The sequence below is a fragment of the Saccopteryx leptura genome, chromosome 5 (assembly GCF_036850995.1).
Source record: "Saccopteryx leptura isolate mSacLep1 chromosome 5, mSacLep1_pri_phased_curated, whole genome shotgun sequence".
NCBI classification, from domain to species: Eukaryota; Metazoa; Chordata; class Mammalia; order Chiroptera; family Emballonuridae; genus Saccopteryx; species Saccopteryx leptura.
Window position 1 is genome coordinate 29,771,185 of NC_089507.1, and position 20,031 is coordinate 29,791,215.

General features: G+C 40.3%; 1 protein-coding gene across 7 annotated transcripts in view; it reads right to left on the minus strand.

Moving 5' to 3' along the window:
- Positions 1–20,031, minus strand: part of APBB2 (amyloid beta precursor protein binding family B member 2) — a 392,308-nt gene that overhangs the window by 264,062 nt on the left and 108,215 nt on the right. For all 7 annotated transcript variants that reach the window (XM_066387008.1, XM_066387007.1, XM_066387012.1 and 4 more), the window contains one exon: positions 8,834–8,939. The gene's annotated coding sequence lies outside the window, so the exon portion shown is untranslated. The remainder of the gene's footprint in view (positions 1–8,833; positions 8,940–20,031) is intronic.

The following is a 20,031-nucleotide window of genomic DNA, read 5'->3' on the forward strand; positions in this document are numbered from 1 at the left end:
CTCTGGGCCTCCTTTAGAGCATATCTGAGCAAAAATGGCTCCCATTAGGGGGCGGATTTCTTTTTCTCCTAAAATTCCCAATGAACTAGCACATGAACTTATCATGACAACCTGTTTTCTTATCCACTCTCACTTATCAGATGTTTTCTTGCCAAGAGTCACAGAGTTCAGAAGCAGAGACAAGCTGGGATATAAACGTACACAGTCTGAACCCAGGGTCTCCGATAATGGGCCCTGAACTAGGAGAGCGCATCTCTCTGTCTTCTAAATCTGCATCCATCTGGGACCACACAGGAGTGACCTTCAGCAAAAGGGCTCCATGTGAGTTTACAAACTGAGGGCCTCACCAGTGTGAATGACAGTGTAACAATTTTTATGGACTCAAATTATCATTGAAGACACGTAGGTTGTATGCCTGCACAGCAATCCAGTAGTACACCATCATTACAGCCTTCAATGAGGGCTTGCAAAAAGTGCTTTTCGGTCTTGGCTTCAGTCTTTGACAGTGAGTCAGTTAGGGATTTCCTAAAACCTGAGTGATCAATCTAGATACCAAACAACTAAAATCCAGTGACTCCACCGAAGTTCTACTTACATAATTAAAAATCACTGAATTTTAGGACACAGGAAAAATTTTAGAGGCATAAGAGATCACCTTATCTATGCACATATTACTGAACAGAGAGTAACGAAAGACAAAAATTAGTGAGACTGCATTCAAGTCTTCAGAATCTCATAGTCTAGTAAATTAAATACAACATTAGAGGAATGACTATGACCCAATGCAAGTGAAAAAAGAAAAAAAGATAAAACCAGAATATGTCATCAGAGAGATTCAAATAGAGTATTTAGGGAGTTCAACGTAGAGAACATACTTCTAAGCACAGCGGTTAAGAGCATAAACATGAGTCACACCGACCTGGGTTCAAGTCTTGACTATGCCATTCCCTCGCTGTGTGACATTAGACAAGTTACTTAACCTACCTGAGCCAAAGTTGGAAAAACTTTAAAATGAGGCAAGAACATCGACCTTTCAGAACTGACATAGGATTACACAAGATAAAACATAGAAAACTCGTCTGCGGTTCTCCGACGACTCAGGGTTAGCTGCCAGCAGTGGGTTCCAGGCCCAGGCCTATTCTTTCTCCATCTTGCCTTCCGAGCTCCTTTTCTTACCAAGGCCCTTTAACTGCTCTGTCCAGGGCCCCGGCTGGATCCTATCATCAACTCTCCCTAAAAGATGCGGAAATAGACTTTGGAAGGAAGGGGAATGCGCACAATATCATATAGTTAGGAAATAGACCAGCAGATCCACCTCCAGACTCAAGCCTTAGGGCACGTGGTTAATTCTTTATCTAATCTCTGCTGTTATTTTCTAAGCACTTATAAGGCAAGTAAAGCGGCTTATTGGGAAAATTTTTAAAGGCGCAGGCCCTCCCTAGGCAGGCCCAACCCCAAGGGCACACAGCTTGGTGAACTCCGTGTGCTGGACGGTTGTCAGCCCACACTGGCCGACAGGCGCACATACCCGGTGCAGTGAACAGTCTGCACAACCTCACAGGTGGCCCTGTGTCTCCAGTTTTCTCCTTTTCTGTCATTGGTGCAGACGGCCCGCCCAAATGATCCTTGTAAAATTCCCACTGAGTTATGAATTTTCTTCTGCCATAAAATTCTTACAGCAATATAGTGTTCAGAAATTTAGAAAGCCCAAATCTCTGGCATGGCAGGCACACATGGCACAGCAGGCACACATGGCATGGCGCCCTGTTCCAGCACCGAGGCCGTGCGACCCGCCGGGACCCACTGTGCTCTCCAGGTGCCCCGCCCACCACACCGGAGCCTCCGTTCCCCTCGGCCTTGGCACACGCCTTTCCTGAGGCCCCAATGTTCCTCCCTTTCTCTGCCTTCTGACTCAGCCCTCAAGACTGATGCCGTTCCAGCTCCTCAGGGCAGCAAACACATTTCCTGTTTCCTCCGCGGAAAGGACTGCCCTTCCTTGGTAGGCCCAGGGCACGGGCGAGTCCACTTTCCCCACCGGCTCACGCAGGCAGGCCAGCGCACGAGCTTGGAAGTCAGATGGACTAAAACTGGAATCCTACATCAAACATCTTTCTAGCTGTGTAAATGTGGGCCAGGTACTTCCCCTGAGTTTTAATAATCCTTCACCCCAAGAAATACTGTGGAAATCAAGTGATTTAATGCTATGGCATCCACACTTGTTCAGACAGTGGGGCCATACTAAGAACAGAATGCCATGAAATCTTAAAATATTTAAAATAATATTAATAAAATAAAATAAATCTTGATACATTTAACTGTATTATATGAACTAAGAACTACTCTACTAAGAGAAATTATGACTACATTATATGTATAGAGGGCTCTAAATATACAAAGTATGTATATACACATACGTACAAATACGTTTTTAAAATCATTTTAAACTTGTTAGTTAAATGCTTATTTGTTAAATTTTTTTGCATTTGCTAATTTAACTTAACAAATAATAGCAGGTATCAAAAGTTTAATAAAATATAATAGAAAAAACCTTAAAGATTAGAAAATTCTATTCATAACTTATTCTGGAGGGGATGATCAATAAATATCATTACTGAATTTTAGTGGCCAAACACCTCATCTAAGAACATCCAGCCCACTGTCTGGCACATGGTACATACTGAATAAATGTATTTGAGTTCTGAATTTGAAACTCAATTAAGTTCCTTAAAAGGAAGAGCGTAGCACTTTGATCTTTAAATAATGAGCACCTAAAATAGGCACATAGCAGTTGCTCAGCAAATGCTGACTTAATAAATAAACTTAAAATTGAGAAACCATGCAAAGGTCTATAAAACATTTGGCATCTCCAAATAATTCAAATCACAATTTACTCCAATACATTATATTCCCAAGTCTATGAAATGCTCCTTCTGTACCCAGTCTGAGATACTTAAGAGTTTCTTGCAAGGAAGAAATATGCAAGTAGAATCCTTTAAGCACAGACATATTGATGAAGACAGCTAAATGGGAGGAACATGTCATCTGCACTCTTGCAATCTAACAAAGGGACCAAAGAAGACACAATGCTTTATACATAGTACCTGTCGGACAGTGACACCTACAATTTTGAACATATATTTAGTCCCACAAGCCTCCTATTCAGAAGATGTCTGGCGACAGTAAACATCAAAGAGATAACAGAAGGGGAAGCCCAGTCTATTCTGTGTTTGCAGATGAAAAACTTACACCATAAACTTCACATATTTATACTCCTCTCTAACTGAAAGCCAGGATAGCCTCAAATGAAACAAAAAGCTAAGATCTAATAGTTATACGCTTTCACTAAAAATGATACTGTAGATAAATATTAGCATAGAAGTTCATTACTTATTGTCAAGTGAAAAAAAACCCACCACAGAATTCCAAACAATTTGTAGCATATACTACTCTTTTAGTATTAACATAAAAATATGTAAATATTAAATAAGATAATAAAATATAAGCTTTTTTTTTTTTACTTCTGTATAATCCATGGCTAATTTTTCCAAAATGCATTTATATTTGGTCAACATTACAGACCCAAGTTTCCAGAAGCCTACCACAAATATTTCCACAAAATGCTTGATACAGGAAAAACTTTGAAAACACAAATATGATTAAGAAAAAAATAAAAGTGGTGAAAAAAGGGAGAAAAAAAAATGTGGAGGTTGTTCACGGTTCTGAATTTTCCCTAAAACAGTGTGCTCGGCTCCTCAAAAAGAAATCAGTCACCAATCCATTAAAGTACCCCTGACAATCTACAAAGTACTGTCAGAAACCTTCTCTCATGACTTTTAAATTTCAGAAAGGACTTCTCTCCTCCTCCCTCAGTGCTTACTCCCATCTAACTATTTCTACAAGACTAGATTTATGTGGTGCCTAGGTATACACTATAACCTTCTTCTATTTTTTATTGACTTAAAGATAAATAATGAACATCCTCTGGTGCATAGAAACATTCATCTATAACATCAGGTTTAGTAAGCAGAGATGTTTGCCAAGGTCCCTTTGGTAACACAGTATCTGTCTTTAGCTTATTAGTATGATCAAAAGTCCTACAGATACCTTGCCTCTACAAAACGGAAAAGTTATTTTACAAAAACGTCACAAAGGGAATATTTTGGCATAATAGAAGGAAAATATTTTACCAGAAACTACAATAAATTTTTAAGAGATGCTAAATTATGTGAAAGGCAGTTTAAGCAGCTTACTTTCCGAGGCTAAGTTCTATTTCCGATCTAAACACTACTGCAAAGATGTGGATCCTGAGCTCAGAGAATTAATCTTTTGCCCTTTTCATTCCATTTCTGTGAACAGATTAGTGACTTCCAACATAATCCTCTTCAAATATCCTTCCAAGATGAGATAACAACTACACCACATGGGATTTCCGTTATTTCAAGGTTCATATGTGAATACAAGACTACATAATTTAACTAAATAAAAATTGCTATTATTTTTTTAAAATTCCATTGCCAATAGATATTTCACTATTGCAATAGTTCACTGTAACAAAGTAACTGTTTTTGGAGAAATTTTTCAAAATCTTTCCTTTCAATGAAGTTATATTAGCAGAGACTTGACAGCACTCAGGAATGAGATCCGTGGGGTATGTAGATTGTGTGTGTGTGTGTGTGTGTGTGTGTGTGTGTGTGTGTGTGTGTGTGTGTGTTTTCAGTACAATTATTTTATTAAACTTCAAACAGAGTTTGTAATTAAAGATCATTACCTTATTTTTATAATTGCAAAATACCACACAATTATAAGTAAATTTATAGTAAATATGATAACAATAAAAACTGATCTTATTTAATGCCTCTATAGAACTTCTAGAGCAGGCATCCCCAAACTACAGCCCGCGGGCCGCATGCGGCCCCCTGAGGCCATTTATCCGGCCCCCGCCGCACTTCTGGAAGGTTTTCATTGGTGGTCAGTGAGAGGAGCACTGTATGTGGCGGCTTTCCAACGGTCTGAGGGACAGTGAACTGGCCCCCTGTGTAAAAAGTTTGGGGACTCCTGTTCTAGAGCAAAGTTCTTGCCTCGCTTTATTTTAGACATGCTTCAGCTAGCTTATTTGTACTATCAGAAATGTAGAGCAGCTACATATAAGACAAAAGGCATATCTAGTTTAGAAAACTATCAAATAATTCAATGGTGAACATTTCCTATTGTCAATGATACTGTTTTTGAAACATGCCAGAAAGGAGGGTGTGTGTGTATGTGTTGCTCTGCTTGCATTCTTATGAGCCATTGATATTTCCAAGTAGTATTTACAACAAAGTAGACTGACTTTATTATTGTTAAGGCCCATTATACCTTTCCAAAAAAAGAATAAAACTGAATTTTATAGTCTCAAGCAATTTTTCCTAAAAGAGCAAAACTTTTCATGTATGTTTCTCAATTAGCATATCTTAAAGCACCTCAAGAAGGTACAAAACAGGGTTCGGGAACCTTTTCGGCTGAGAGAGTCAATGACGCCACATATTTTAAAATGTAATTCTGTGAGAGCCATACAATATGTTTAACACTAAATACCAGTAAATGTGTGCATTTTATGTAAGACCAACACTTTTAAAGTACAAAAAGTCTCTGAATTCTTTTTTTTTTTTTTGCATTTTTCTGAAGCTGGAAACAGGGAGAGACAGTCAGACAGACTCCCGCATGCGCCCGACCGGGAGCCACCCGGCACGCCCACCATGGGGCGATGCTCTGCCCATCCTGGGCGTTGTAATGTTGCGACCGGAGCCACTCTAGCGCCTGAGGCAGAGGCCACAGAGCCATCCCCAGCGCCCGGGCCATTTTTGCTCCAATGGAGCCTTGGCTGCGGGAGGGGAAGAGAGAGACAGAGAGGAAGGCGTGGCGGAGGGGTGGAGAAGCAAATGGGCGCTTCTCCTGTGTGCCCTGGCCGGGAATCGAACCCGGGTCCTCCGCATGCTAGGCCGACGCTCTACCGCTGAGCCAACCGGCCAGGGCTCTGAATTCTTTTTAATAACATTGTTATGCTGTTGCTAACCAATGATGAATAAAATACTTATTATCATTAATGCAACTTCTGGAGCTGCATGGTTTTGCTGATGGCTTTGTAGTCTGATTGATTCGTGTTGATGTTAAGCTTCATGCAGGTGTTGAGACTTCCATCCCTTAAACGTGATCGTAGGTTGGTCTTAATATTCTTTAGATGTGAGAAAGACTGCTCACATGCATACGTAGAGCCAAACATTGTCAGCACAGCAATACTCACACGCTGCAGTGTGTGGTATGTGACAGGAAGCGCATTCCAAGTTTTGACAATCAGCTAGTCCACGGGTTGAAGTTTTTCATTTCTCCCCACTTGCATTTGCTCGCCAACTCTGCTTGCTGTCGTGTAAGTCTTTCCAAATCTTCATTCAGTGATTTAAACTTAACTTATTCACCCACATGTCTGAGGCCTTCAGGTTAGCAGCTTATAGCTCAAAATCTCTGACGGAGACACCGGGGATGTAACTCAGGTCGGTGCTGTCCATTGCACACTCGTGTGGATGGGTGATAAACTTAAAAAGACAAGTGCGCCCACAAAATTCTCCAAAGTGCACTTTGAATGACTGCAGGAGACTAGATGTGAAGCCTGCTAGCTGCTAAAGATCAAGATGTTGAGCAGGGTCACTTGCTGTGCATGCATCTTTAAACTCCCCCAGTTTTTCAAAGTGTAGTAAACGACCTGTTTCAATGTCAGTGATGAATGAAGAGTTCCAGCTTGTTTTCAAATGCAAACACTGCTTATTGAAGGGATAAGACTGTATTTCCAACGCCTTGCATTTTCACATTGAGCTGGTTTAAATGTTCAATCATGTCCATGAGATAGTAGAACTTCAGGAGCCACTCAGTGTTAGCTAACTCAGGATGCTCAACATTTTTCATTTCAAGAAAAGTCCGGATTTTGCTCAGACAAGCCGCGAAATGGCTGAGCACCTTCCCTCTTGACAACCAACGCACATTGCTGTGCAGAAGCAGACCAGGATAATTATTCCCAGCTTCATCCAGCAGTGTTTTAAACTGGTGATCATTTAAAGCTCGGGCAACAATACAGTTGACCACTCAAATGACCAGTGACATCACTTCACCAAGCTGCTCGCCACACATCTGAGCACAAAGCGCCTCCTGATGTAGGATGCAGTGAAAACTTAGGATGAGTCTCTTTTCATGTTCATGAAGAAGCGCTACAAATCCTCTGTTTTTTCCCACCATGCACAGAGCACCATCAGTACACACTGAAATAAGTTTATCCATCCGTAGATTTTTTTCTTTAGCGAACTCAGTGAAAGATTTGAATAAATCCTCCCCTCTTGTTGTCTCTTTCATAGGCAAAACAGCAAGACTTTCCTCACATAGTGTGTCACTGACAGCATACCTTGCAATCATGCTGAACTGGGATAAATGGCTTACATATATTGACTCATCCAAAGCGAGAGAAAAGAATGGTGCTGCATTTATGTCCTTCACTTGTGTTGACTCAATTTGATTTGCCATCATGATGGTACGATCGTGAACAGTTCTTGCCGACAGAGGCATGTCTTTTATTCGTTTGATTATCTTGGCTTTATCCGAAAAGTTGTCAAAAAGTTCATTGGCAACATCAAGCATGAATGTTTTGGCATACTCCCCATCTGTGAATGGCTTTCTGTTTCTCACAATTGCTAAAGCACCAGCAAAGCTAGCTGAATTCCAGTCACCTTGTTGGGTCCAAACACGAAGCTGCTGCTGACTAGCTTGCACTCTGCACAGTAGCTCTTGACATGCTTTCTTCCTGCTGTTTTCTGCTGGGTATTTCGATTCAAATGTAGTATGGCATGTGTTGAAGTGCCGTTTTGTATTTGACCGTTTCATTGGTGCAATTTTATCATTGCATATTAGACAAACTGCAGAACCTGCTCTCTCCACAAAGGCGAATTCCTCTGTCCATTCTGCTGAAAAGTACGATACTCATCTTTTTTTTCTTTTAGCCATCTTCTTCGCCAAAAGGGTTTCTGCAATTAGCTAGCTGACTACTTGATTAAAAGGAGGGAAGTTTACTTTCTAATCTCACTATGACCCGTGTACCCGGAGGACAGCTGTGATTGGCTCCAGCCATCCGCAACCATGAACATAAGCGGTAGGAAATGAATGGATTGTAATACATGAGAATGTTTTATATTTTTAACGTTATTATTTTTTTTATTAAAGATTTGTCTGCGAGCCAGATGCAGCCATCAAAAGAGCCACATTTGGCTCACGAGCCATAGGTTCCTGACCCCTGGGATAAAAGAATAAAACTGACAGGTGCATCAAGTCTTCCAAGACCAAGCTACATGAGGAACTTATTGAACCAGTGACTCTATATTTCTTTTTCCTTTCCAGACAAGAAAAAAATAAACAAATAAATTTCATCCTTATTCTAAAAATTCAGAACCAAAGATCCTATATAAAAGTCTAAAACACTTGACGGTCAAATCACTGGATTTATTTTTCTGTCATACCACATTCCATCCCCTTATCTTCAAAGTTTAATTTGTCTACTGTACATGTAACAAAAGGTTTTATCACAATCTTGAGGACCCAGTTTTTGAAACCCAAAAGAAATGGCATAATGCAGAAAGTCATCATCCAAATCTCTTTAGAAGGTTTTTTTAAAAGGTCTCCTGAGTCCCTTTCCACGTTTCAAATCCATATGAGTATATAAAACTTACAAAGCCAGGAAAGAAAGTAGAAAGACCCGCTGTTAACTTTCTGAGAGAAGTATAACACAACTTTTTAAAAAGCAAGTTAGAAAATTACTTACTTTTCCCAGGTCTTTGGTACAAAGCTCAGAAGGCAAGTTCCTTTTTCCCACGAAGTCTTGTTAATTAATAGCACTCACTCAATGAGATCAGGCAGCCCAAATATATCTAAAAATTGTATAAAGACAAAAATGTTAAAATTCAATGTCAGATTAGAAATTTAAAAAAATCAAAACACCTCATTGCTATTCAGATTCTCTCTGCATAATTAAAATATAGATTTCACTGGAATATATGAAATGATGAGCTTCGTTAGTGTTGGAATCCATGGGAGTCCGAAAGACCAGAGTCACAGGCTTTATTGAAAGGAAGAAAGGAACCCTGCCGGGCACTCCTCCTTGGGGAGAAGAGCACCAGTTACAGACTAGGGGCGAGTTATATAGTGTTTGGGAGAGCCTGAGGGGATACTGAGGCAAAAGTCCTGGTATGTCCGGAATGCTCCTCCTTGGGGGGTTTTGAGCATGTGGGTGTTGAATCAAAAGTCCTGGTGTGTCCAGAGCCCCTCCTTGGGGCGGGTTGTCAACTTTTTGGAATTCCTCTGTCTCAGGGTCAATAGTCCAGTAAGGGTGAGGTCTGACAGATAAGCGGAACATCAAGAGGGCAGTTTGGAATTCACGTATCTATCATTTAGCTACTTTTCTTTCAGAACAATACTAACAAGGCTTGCTAAATCTACACGGTGTTTTGATCTGTTGTCTCATTAAAGTTACTAAAGCAGGAATCAGCAAGGCTTTTTGGCAACTGTTCATGGTAAAAATGTTCCTCTCGGGGAGTCATAAAAAACAACTAAGGAAGGACCTGGACTCCTAATTATACTGTGACTGGGGAGGGAAGGTCTTCGGAAGTCACACTTGCCTACCTGCCCCACCTTCAAAGAAGGGTTCATCTCACAGACACAGAGGTGACTGTCAACAGCCGTGAATAATAACAAAGAAAATCATCAACAACTTTTAAATGACTTTCAGATGCATTCAGGTAAGCACCCTTCACTGCAGCAGGAGGGAACAGGAAGAGTCCTGTTAACGTTTTTTCTAATGAAACAGAAAGCTTGCATGATAATAAACTCGCTTAAAACATGTTACTTCCCCCAAACTCCTGTGAATGAATGAATACAGGCAATAACTCATGCCGGAGATAGCAAAGTTTGAGTAGGTAAAACGGATGCCACAGGTAAACCATAACCTCCGGTCTGTGCTCTCCCATTCTGGGCCTCCTGTTAGATGTAATTCTAGGAAGCGTGACAGAGTCATCTATGGGCCACAAGAGGTTGGAAAATAGGTCAATTAGAAGGAGCAGGAAGAATTGCTACAGTGGCAGTTATAACTGAAATGCAGGCAGAATCCCAGAAACATCTATAGGTAAGGTGATCCAACTTTTTTACAATGAAAAAGAGGACAAAAATAAATTGAAGAAAACAGTATCATAAATAAAAAACATTTTATTCATTGCAACAATAATACACTATAATATAATACACTGTAATATAAATGCATAATAAAAACATTTGTAATATTTTATATTGTAATTATGCTTACATGCCTATTCATTTTTAATAGTTGTAAGAAAAAAGTACTCATTTAGATACAAATACATCATATTACACGCAATGGATCAACTCTGCATTGATCAAATATGGACATTTACAAATGAGTCTTCCAATATCAAAAAGGAGGACATGTAAGATGACATTTTCGAGGGAGGACGGAACTTAAGAAAGAAGAACTGTCCTCCCTAAAGGAGAACGATTGGTCACCTTACAGTAGGCATTTTTTATTATAATAGTCGTTGTTACTGCCAACACTTACACAATGTTGACTCTCATGCCAGACTTTTCTCTTTTACATGTATTTATTCTACGTAGGACAGAGACAAGCAGTATCGCTCCTACACATCACCGTATTATCACACAATGTCACACATCTCTGCTATAAACCTTGTGTGTGTTCCAAGATTGATAAAGTAGGAAACAATTCGAGCATAACACAAATTTCACATTTGTTTATGCATGACTTCACTGTAACCCATGCTACGGAATAGCCGAAGATTGTGTTAGAAATGAAATTAAACAAGAATCATGGAGACAAAATACCTCGGCAAGGTAACTTTAATATCAATAACTTCTGTAGAAGGGCGTGCTGCTGCTCTTCAAAGCCAGCCAGCAAGTGCACGGGCAGAGGGCAAATTCTGTTTTTATCCCTAACGCAGGCCCTAGGATGCTGGGTCTTGCTGTATTGGCTGGAGTGTTGACCCTACAATCTTATTTTTTACTGATTGGCTAGTTTAAATGGCCGCACCAAAGTGGAAGGGAGAGATGGGGATATCATTAACTAGGTAAGGAGATGAAGGGAATGGTCGATGACTTGACGAAGGGGGCTGAGGGAATTGGTAAACAAGTTAGCCATTTCTCATTCTATTCCCCCGTCAGAGGAATAGAATGAAAGGGGGTTGGGAAGTTAGTTGAAGAAAAGAACCTGAGTTAAACATTTCCTTCAATTGCACCCAGGTGGACCCCAGCTGCATAAGGACACACAGAATGCAAAAGACCATGGCTCGAACATGTACCAGTGACCTATGTGACCTGTTTCCACCTGGGTGCTATGGTGGAAACATATCCTGCTACCACCATCCACATCGGGTGCGCCAACCTTCCTTCCAATTTCAGGTAACCCTCCTTCTACCATTTCAGAATAATTCACAAGCTGCAACCCTTCCAAGCCCTCAGCCCGCTAGAAAAGGTCAGGACTTTGTCAAAGTAAAGTGCCATATTTATTTATTCCTTAACCACCTAATATGCGTAAAATTGTGCTACAACTTTTATTCCGTTCCTATCTTATTTTCTTAAAGTATCACTGGTATATGCTGATAAAGGTTCTTAAGTGCTGTGTTCCTGACCCTATTTATCCCTTAAGTGTTGTGGGTTTTATTGCACGATTTTGTACAGCATAGTGGTGTTTAGAAACATGTATATCCCATTTTAGCAGAACTGACCAGTACAAGAGCTGGTGTTTATAAGGATGTTTGTGACTTAAAGCGCAAAGGGTTAAGTTGTGATTTTTCTAATCTTTTCATTATGTTAAAGGGAACATCAGCACATGCATTACTATTTTTAAAAGATTCCCTTTCACAATGTTCACAGTTACCAAGTACGAACCCTTAAGGGTCAGTTTCAGTTACGTAACAAATTTATTTATGAGAAGTTCCTTAACAGTGTTAGATAAGTAGGTGTTGCTGCACCATTCTGCGCAGACCGTGATGATGGAGTTATAAAAGACAGATTCTTGTATAGAAGAGGACTTAACTACAATTGCTGGTAAAAACAAACTGAATTACTTTTCATTCAGTTAAACTAATAAATTGGGGGGGAAAGACTCTAAATCTATCCTTTAAAAAGTATAAAATGTACACATGCATAAAGATATGTACCAAGAAGCTTTTTATTATAAGTAATATCATTTCGAATAATTTGAAAATTTTAAGAATCCAAAACTGCAAAAACAGATTACTAGATATTTAATTAAATGGGAAGATGTTTTTAAACAATATGCACTGGAAATGCAGACTATGATGCAGTATATTCAATATGGTGCCAATTTAGTTTAAAAGTATCTATATCTAGAAAAAAAAAAAGACTAGAAGTTAAAAAAATGTCAACATTTGAAGAGCTGCTAATCAGAAATAACAGGAGTAGAGTAGAATGATTTTTACCTTCTTTGCATCTTCTTGTGGTACCCAAATGTTCCACAATAATCACATTTACTTTTCCAATTAAAAATAACAGTATGGTATGTGAAAATAAGACAAAAGCATTTGGTGGAAAGACTTCTTTCTATCCCCACTTTAATTTCATCTGTGAATCTATTAGACCAGTGGTAGTCAACCTGGTCCCTACCGCCCACTAGTGGGCATTCCAGCTTTCATGGTGGGCGGTAGCAGAGCAACCAAAGTATAAATAAAAAGATAGATTTAACTATAGTAAGTTGTTTTATAAAGATTTATTCTGCCAAACTTAGCAAAAATCCTACATAAAGTACTTGGTAAGTAATTATTACTATATGCTTTAACTTGCTGTAACTCTGCTTTATAAATTTTATAAAGTTACTTCCCTGCTTCATAAATTTTATAAAGCTACTTCCCTACTTTATAAATCACCATTACTGTGGAACCGGTGGGCGGTTAGAAAATGTTACTACTAACAGAGATACAAAAGTGGGCGGCAGGTATAAAAAGGCTGACTACCCCTGGATTAGACAATAGAATGAAGGCCAGTCCAGTAACAAGGGAACAGGAAGCTTTCTCCACGAGTACTAACAGATCCGGTCTTATAACTGAACCCTTAAAAGTATTTTCTATCTCACAGTTCAAGGGCAACTCAGTCCCAACAGGGCTGTTCAAAGTATATAAATCCATATTACAGAGTACAAAACACAATTTGCTTTTGCTGCCTAAAACAGGAATGGACTAAGTAAAATCCAGATGAAAGATTTTTTTTAATTATATAATTGTATACAAGCTGTCTTCATGTCTGAAAGGAATTTTGTTCTGAATGAAGGAACTGTGCCCTAGATAAAGCTCCTTTCAAACAAGATCAAGATTAAAGCAATACAAGGAGCGATGAATCTGGGCATAGGGATGAATGCTTCCTTGGGCAGTTTTAAATAGAAAGTAAGAAAAGAGAGATCCATCTTCATGACCTCCAACAGAACTCGGTGATATTAAAATGTTCCCCAAAACGATGAAATTTGACTTTGAAAATAATCCATCTGCCAAAAATAGTGACTCCTTAGTCACCAGTGTGCTTACTCAAATCGCATCGTTGATATCACATAAGAACTGAATGGTGAGTGCCCAGGAGTCAAGGGACAATTGGGGACAATTTGGCCACCACATACCTGAGTTCACTCATCTATGCTTGCTAGCAGCACATTCAAACGATGTGTCCCTTTCCGTTTTCAGTTTAACCTTCCTGTGTACCATACACCCAGTAACTAGTTCATATAGAGCAGTTGCTTTAATATGACTCTCCAGTCTCAAAAATGTACTGAGGATTAAAAGTCAGACTGTGTGTGTTGGAGGGGGTTGTGTCATAAAATTAACAAAGATCTGAAACATTCAATGTATACTTCTAAATAATATCCTGCTGTACAAATAATGTTCCTGCTGTCCAAAGCAGAGATACAGTTGTCTTTGCTTTTTTGTTTTGATTTACTTCCAAAAATGCTAACTTTCATAAAAAACAAACAAAAACAAAATCCTTCTGTTTCAAAGCTGCCTTTGTATTTTTAAGCATTTTCATAGATTCCCTATCAAATGGAAACAAAAGCTACTGGCATCATGTTTTGTTTTATCTGAAAGAATAGAATACACAAATGAATATTTTAATTATGCTATTATATATAAAAATAGACCACAGAGGACATATTGAGTTCCAGGAAAATTAGTCAGTTCAAGTTCAAGGTCCCCCTCACAGACTCTATCATTTTACCAAATGAAGTGCATGCTAATTACTTTGGAAAATAACTTTGAAATTCTTGGTTTCTGTGTCTCATTATTTGCCTAAATGTGCACATATGCACCTTTAATAACTGGCAACCAAATACTATAATCAGCATGTAAACTCAGATACTATATTTAACCATGAGTGCTCAAAAAAAAAATAACCCTGTGAATTTTAATTTTTAAAAGAAGATGTGTAAAACATACACCCATTTCCACATCTCACACTGACTGACAATTTAGATCGCTTAGGAGCCCTCGGTATGAAACCTGTATTTCTTGAGTTGCTTCAAGAATTAGCACGTCTATAGCGCAGGGGTATACAGTCTCGTAGCATTACTGGATGTTAAAAAAAAAAGTACAACTGATGTTTTCAGAGTCTACCTGGAAAACAAGCAGAAATTCTTTTCTCAGGCTCTCTCGTCTCTCCCCAGGCAGAATTCCAACATAATCTAAATCGATCTCTGGCACCATCTCACGTCATTTTTTGCATCCCTGTGCCACTCCAATCCAAAGCCCTTCACTTTTGATGACCTCCTCCTCAAGCTGGTCCTTCCTTTCCAACTTCTGAACTCCCAGGGCCTCCATGGAAATATTTTAGCAGAAGTTTATGGGTAGGGGTGGGGGCTCAAATGATGAGTGATTTTTAGCTTCCTCTGGATTACATGCATTTTTAAGGAAAATTACCCAGGTCTTGGTTACTTTAGCTCTGGTGAAATAGTTGAGTACAGGCCTGAGCCAAGGCAAATACAAGATAAACCTTGAACATCTTACTACACCAGAAAGCAAGGAGTGTTCAAATATTAAGGCAGATGTGACAGAAAGACATTAGGAACTGCCTTGAAAGGGCTCCCACTGGTCATTGGTTTAAACAACAAAAAAAATTATATGGATGAATTAGAACACATTGAATAAAAAAGAAGCATAAACCCACAGATATTCATGAAAAAGAGGACAGTGGGAAGCTCATCTCTCTCTTTTTTTTCCAAGACTTTATTTATTGAATTTTAGAGAGAAAGGGGAGCAGAGGAGGAGCAGGAAGCATCAACTCATAGTTGCATCTCGTATGTGCCTTGACTGGGCAAGCCCAGGATTCTGACCCAGCAACCTCAGCATTCCAGGTCAATGCTTTATCCACTGAGCCACCACAAGTCAGGCGGGAAGCTCATCTTTATAAAGAATGCAAGCTAATAAACAGCAAAGGAAGAGCAGAAAGAGACAATCCTACTTTGCAACCACCAAGGCAATAACTGATTCACTCAAGGATCACTAACGGATGCTAAAACCACTAGGAAAAGGGTTGTTGTGGGGCAGGTGACTCACACAGTCTCAGATAATCACCCCGCAGATTAATTATCATTCAGCTAAGACAGGAGGGATCTGAGCCCTGGCAGAGCACCTCACCTACGTGACAGCTGATACGATCAGTTGTAGGACAATGGAACGTCATGTGTCTCCACAGTCAGCATGTGGGATATTTGTCAAGATGCTTAATCTGTATCTAATCATAAAGTAAACTGAACAAATCCAGATTGTGGCATTTTCAACAAGACGAAAGTCTTGGAAGCTTCCAAGATATCAGTGCCACGGATGACAAAAAGGAGACAAAAACAAGGTGACTGTTCTAGATGAAAGGGAACAAAAGAGACAAAATGCAATGACAGCTTACTGATGAATCTTAGATGAGGAGGGCCTATCAAAGACATTACTGGAAAAACTGGGGAAGTCTGAATAAGATGTTCAAATATTCTATATGTGAGCTAATATTTCTTAGTGATAATGGTATTATGGGTTATGTGGGAGAATATTCTTATACTAAAGGTCATACTTCTACAACTAACTACTCAAATGGTTTAGAAAAACTGTGTGTGTGTGTGTGTGTGTGTGTGTGTGTGTGTGTGTGTGTGAAAGAGAAACAGAGAGACAGACACAGAGATACAGAGATAGAGCAAATCTGGCAAAATGTGAGCATCTTCTATGGCAGGCCAGCCATAACATATGAAAACTAGTAACCATGGTTACTCGTCGGCTGTATCTATTCCACAGAGAGAGAGATCATAATGGAGCTTATGGTTGAAAGAAAACAAACACAAATATGAATACAGTCCACTGGGGTTAAAGCATTCAGTCCAGTTTTGAAAAAAAGAACCACTTTATCCAATTCATTTCTGTTCTTTAGCAATTAATGATTGTTAGCAGATTGGAAGAAGACTGAAAAAGAAAAGGAAAAGGAAACCTAAGGGAGAAGATGACAATGGGTCAAACTAGCAACAGAAAAGTTCAGTTCTCCACCCATTTTGGAGAAGAGTTAGGTCTCAAGGTTTTAAAAAATCTGCCTTGTTTCCCATCCTGATGAGAAACACTGTGTGGGTAATGGACATTTCCAACAAGCCAGAAAGAGTCCCTTGGCAAGATTTATAGTGACCGAACACCCCACTCAGAGAAGGCTGAGCACTTCGTCCCGTGCCCACCCCCGTCAAGCCTAGGACGGCCGTGCGTCTGAATCACAGTCCACCTATGCAAACAGCATCCCAGAAGGCGGCTGTCAGTAGCTGCCTCACACTCAACGTGTTGACACAGAATTCACCCCACCAAACTCCACCCTTTGTTTCTGTTCCCTCCTTTTTCAGTCAGTCCATTCTCAAAACTGCAGCTTTATCTTTGGTTCCCAATGGCCTACTCTTCACACCCTCTCTTCCTCGCCCACGGCCTCAAGGCCATATTAGCCACAAGGTCTCTAGTATTCCAGGCAGAAACGACCTCTTCTCTTTGTTCTTCCTCAGTAATTACCTATGGCACTCACATGCACTGTTTAAAAATATCTTTGCCACACAGCATTGATTCTGCACCCACTGGCAGCAAGAGCTTCACTATGTTACCTCAATTTAAATCACTGTAGTTCTGTGAGATAGTGTGTTACTTTTCCTTTATTCTACCTAAGAAACTGCTACTCTAATGGGTGAAAGAGACTTGTCCAAGGTCACCGAGTTGTGAGCCTGCTCTCCAGGTTCTACCCTAACACCGAAGAGCTTCGTGTTGTTATCTGTAGTTTCAAACGCTGCCCCCTGTCCTTGAGCCCAGCAGACCGTCCCTGAAGGAAGGATCCAGCCCATCCGCCTCTGTGCTCTCTCAGATCCTAGCATCCTCATAACATGTGTTCACTGATATCTATTCCAAGACTCAGCCCAGAGACCGTTTGTCTTTCTGACTTCCGGCCGCGGTCCCCACAGAAGCAGCCGCTTGGTCCTCCTGGCCTCCCGTGTGTGCCTCCGCTGCGGTACATGCAGGCATTACCTGCGGGGTGCGTGACAGCCACGTGCGTGCCTGGAACACGGTAGGCACTTAATGAATGCTCGCGGAAGGAAATGTTTATGCATGAGACAGTTGGGTTTCTCAACTGGGTTGCTATGCTTTGCTAAAACATTTTTTTAAAACCTCGTTTTGATTTTTATCATACGTGGAGGGAAATTATTTTACGCTCGAGTAGCAGAGGGGAAATGGAAAAGAGGAGAGAATACAGGTCTTGGCCCTTTGGGTCATCTCTTCACATGCTGCCCTGAGTAGACTGTGTTCTAGAGCTCCCAACTTTTCACAGGTATGTAGTATCATTCAACACTAATTATGGTTCAGGATGTCTGAGGTAGCGCCCAAGATTTTGCATTTCTAGCAAGCTTCCAAGAGATGTCAGTGCAGGTGATCTACAGACCACACTTTTGAACAGCAAATAGTTCTAGACAGTCATAGTAAAATGATGCCTATTTAAAGATATACAGCATGTAGACTAAAATAACAAGAGATAACTTCACAGAGTATTAATGCTACTTATCTCTGGGTTTCTGCTTTCTGCTTTACTTTAATTCCCAAGTCTTCTATAATGACTCTTGCTGATGGAAATAAAAATTTAAACACTACATATACACATGTATAAAAACCTGTGCATTTGGACGTTTTCATTCCGCATAGCTACATCTTTATTTAAGCAACAAATATATTCCAAAGGACTAGACTTGGAAGATAACAGGTTGGTGAATTTAGCAATTCCCTACATACTCATTTTAACATGCAGATTAACATAAAATAGCAATTACACTTAACAAGCAGTCACTACCACAAGCACTGTTTTTCTCAGGTTCCTTTCCCTTAAAAGAAAGAGAAAGAACCCATTCAGTTAGAATACAATAAAAAGCAAACCAAATTAAGGACAGAAGATAAAACAAGCAGGCACTACAGTGAAGGTGTTCCAAGTGGGTCAACAGCGCTGCACCGGGAGGTGAGAACGTGCCCCCCACCCCAGGGAGGTGGGCTGGGTGCCACCACAGGCAGGAGGAGAGAAATTAAAGCAGCACTCACTGTGTACCTGCACGGGAGGTGGAAAGAAATGGTCCTCAGAAGAGCCCCAATTTCAAAGCATAACAAGGGGAGATCATTAGGAAAAGGCAATTAAGGGTGCACACCGGCAAGAAAACATTCCCCAAATACCCAACCCCACTTCGGCGAAGTTCCAAAGCATGCCAGGGTTATTCTGTAAGTTGTAGAAACTGCAGACCTGGCAGGTGGGCATTTCACAACCACTCTAATAACTGCATCAATTCTAGACACTTGCCTGGCCGTACCTGTGACTCAGGGAGGGCCGGAAACAAAGAAGGAGGCCAGCCGTCCGATGGTAGAACCAGGGTATTTCTGGTCCAAGTGGAACTAGCCAGGCTCCGCATCCTTTGCTTTTCCAACTCAGCTCGCTTCCAACTTGTGGGTGAGCATTTCCCGTCATAGGCTTCAGGTATTCATATGGCAGTTCCACCCACAATCCTAACTGATTTTTGGCCTTCAAGAAATATTGTGAAATTCACTGTGAATTTACCTGCAAGAATTAGAACTCAGTGTCTGGAAGGTTTATATATAAAATGGAACTGAAAAATCACTTCTGTGTGTCTACATAGTAGGATTATGGAGGTGGTTTCATATCTGTGAAGTTTAGACAACTGGACATTTGGCTCAACTGGAAACAATGTGTCATACGGTATCTCTGTTGAATTCTGCAAGTCTAGTGCCAGACTACTCCAGACACATAAGCATATGCTGAGTCATCAAAGAATGATCACTTGAGATTTCAAAACTAGCATTACAGTCATCATTTCACTGGGGGAAATCTGAACCGACTGGGACTTCCTTACATGTACTTTACTGAAGTTCAGTATTGTTTTTATTTTGTATTACATAGATGACAGATGGGGCAAGAGAGGAGAAAACACCATAATCTTCTCAGTGTCCCAAAGCTTAAATGTCCTAATATCTTAGTTGAAATTTTAAATTTAAAGAGAATTAAGAAGCATAACAAGAAAAAAAAAAGTACTACATGGTCTTTGCTTAGATTCTGTTTTCAATTTTTTTTTAATACTAAAGTCTTGCATGATAGCCTGACCAGGCAATGGAGTAGTGCAGGCGTCCCCAAACTACGGCCCGCGGGCCGCAATGCGGCCCCCTGAGGCCATTTATCCAGCCCCCACTGCACTTCTGGAAGGGGCACCTCTTTCACTGGTGGTCAGTGAGAGGACCACTGTATTTGGCAGCCCTCCAATGGTCTGAGGGACAGTGAACTGGCCCCCTGTGTAAAAAGTTTGGAGACCCCTGGAGTAGTGGATAGAGCGTTAACATGGGATGCTGAGAATCCAGGTTGGAAACCCCGAGGTCGCTGGATTGAGTGAGGGCT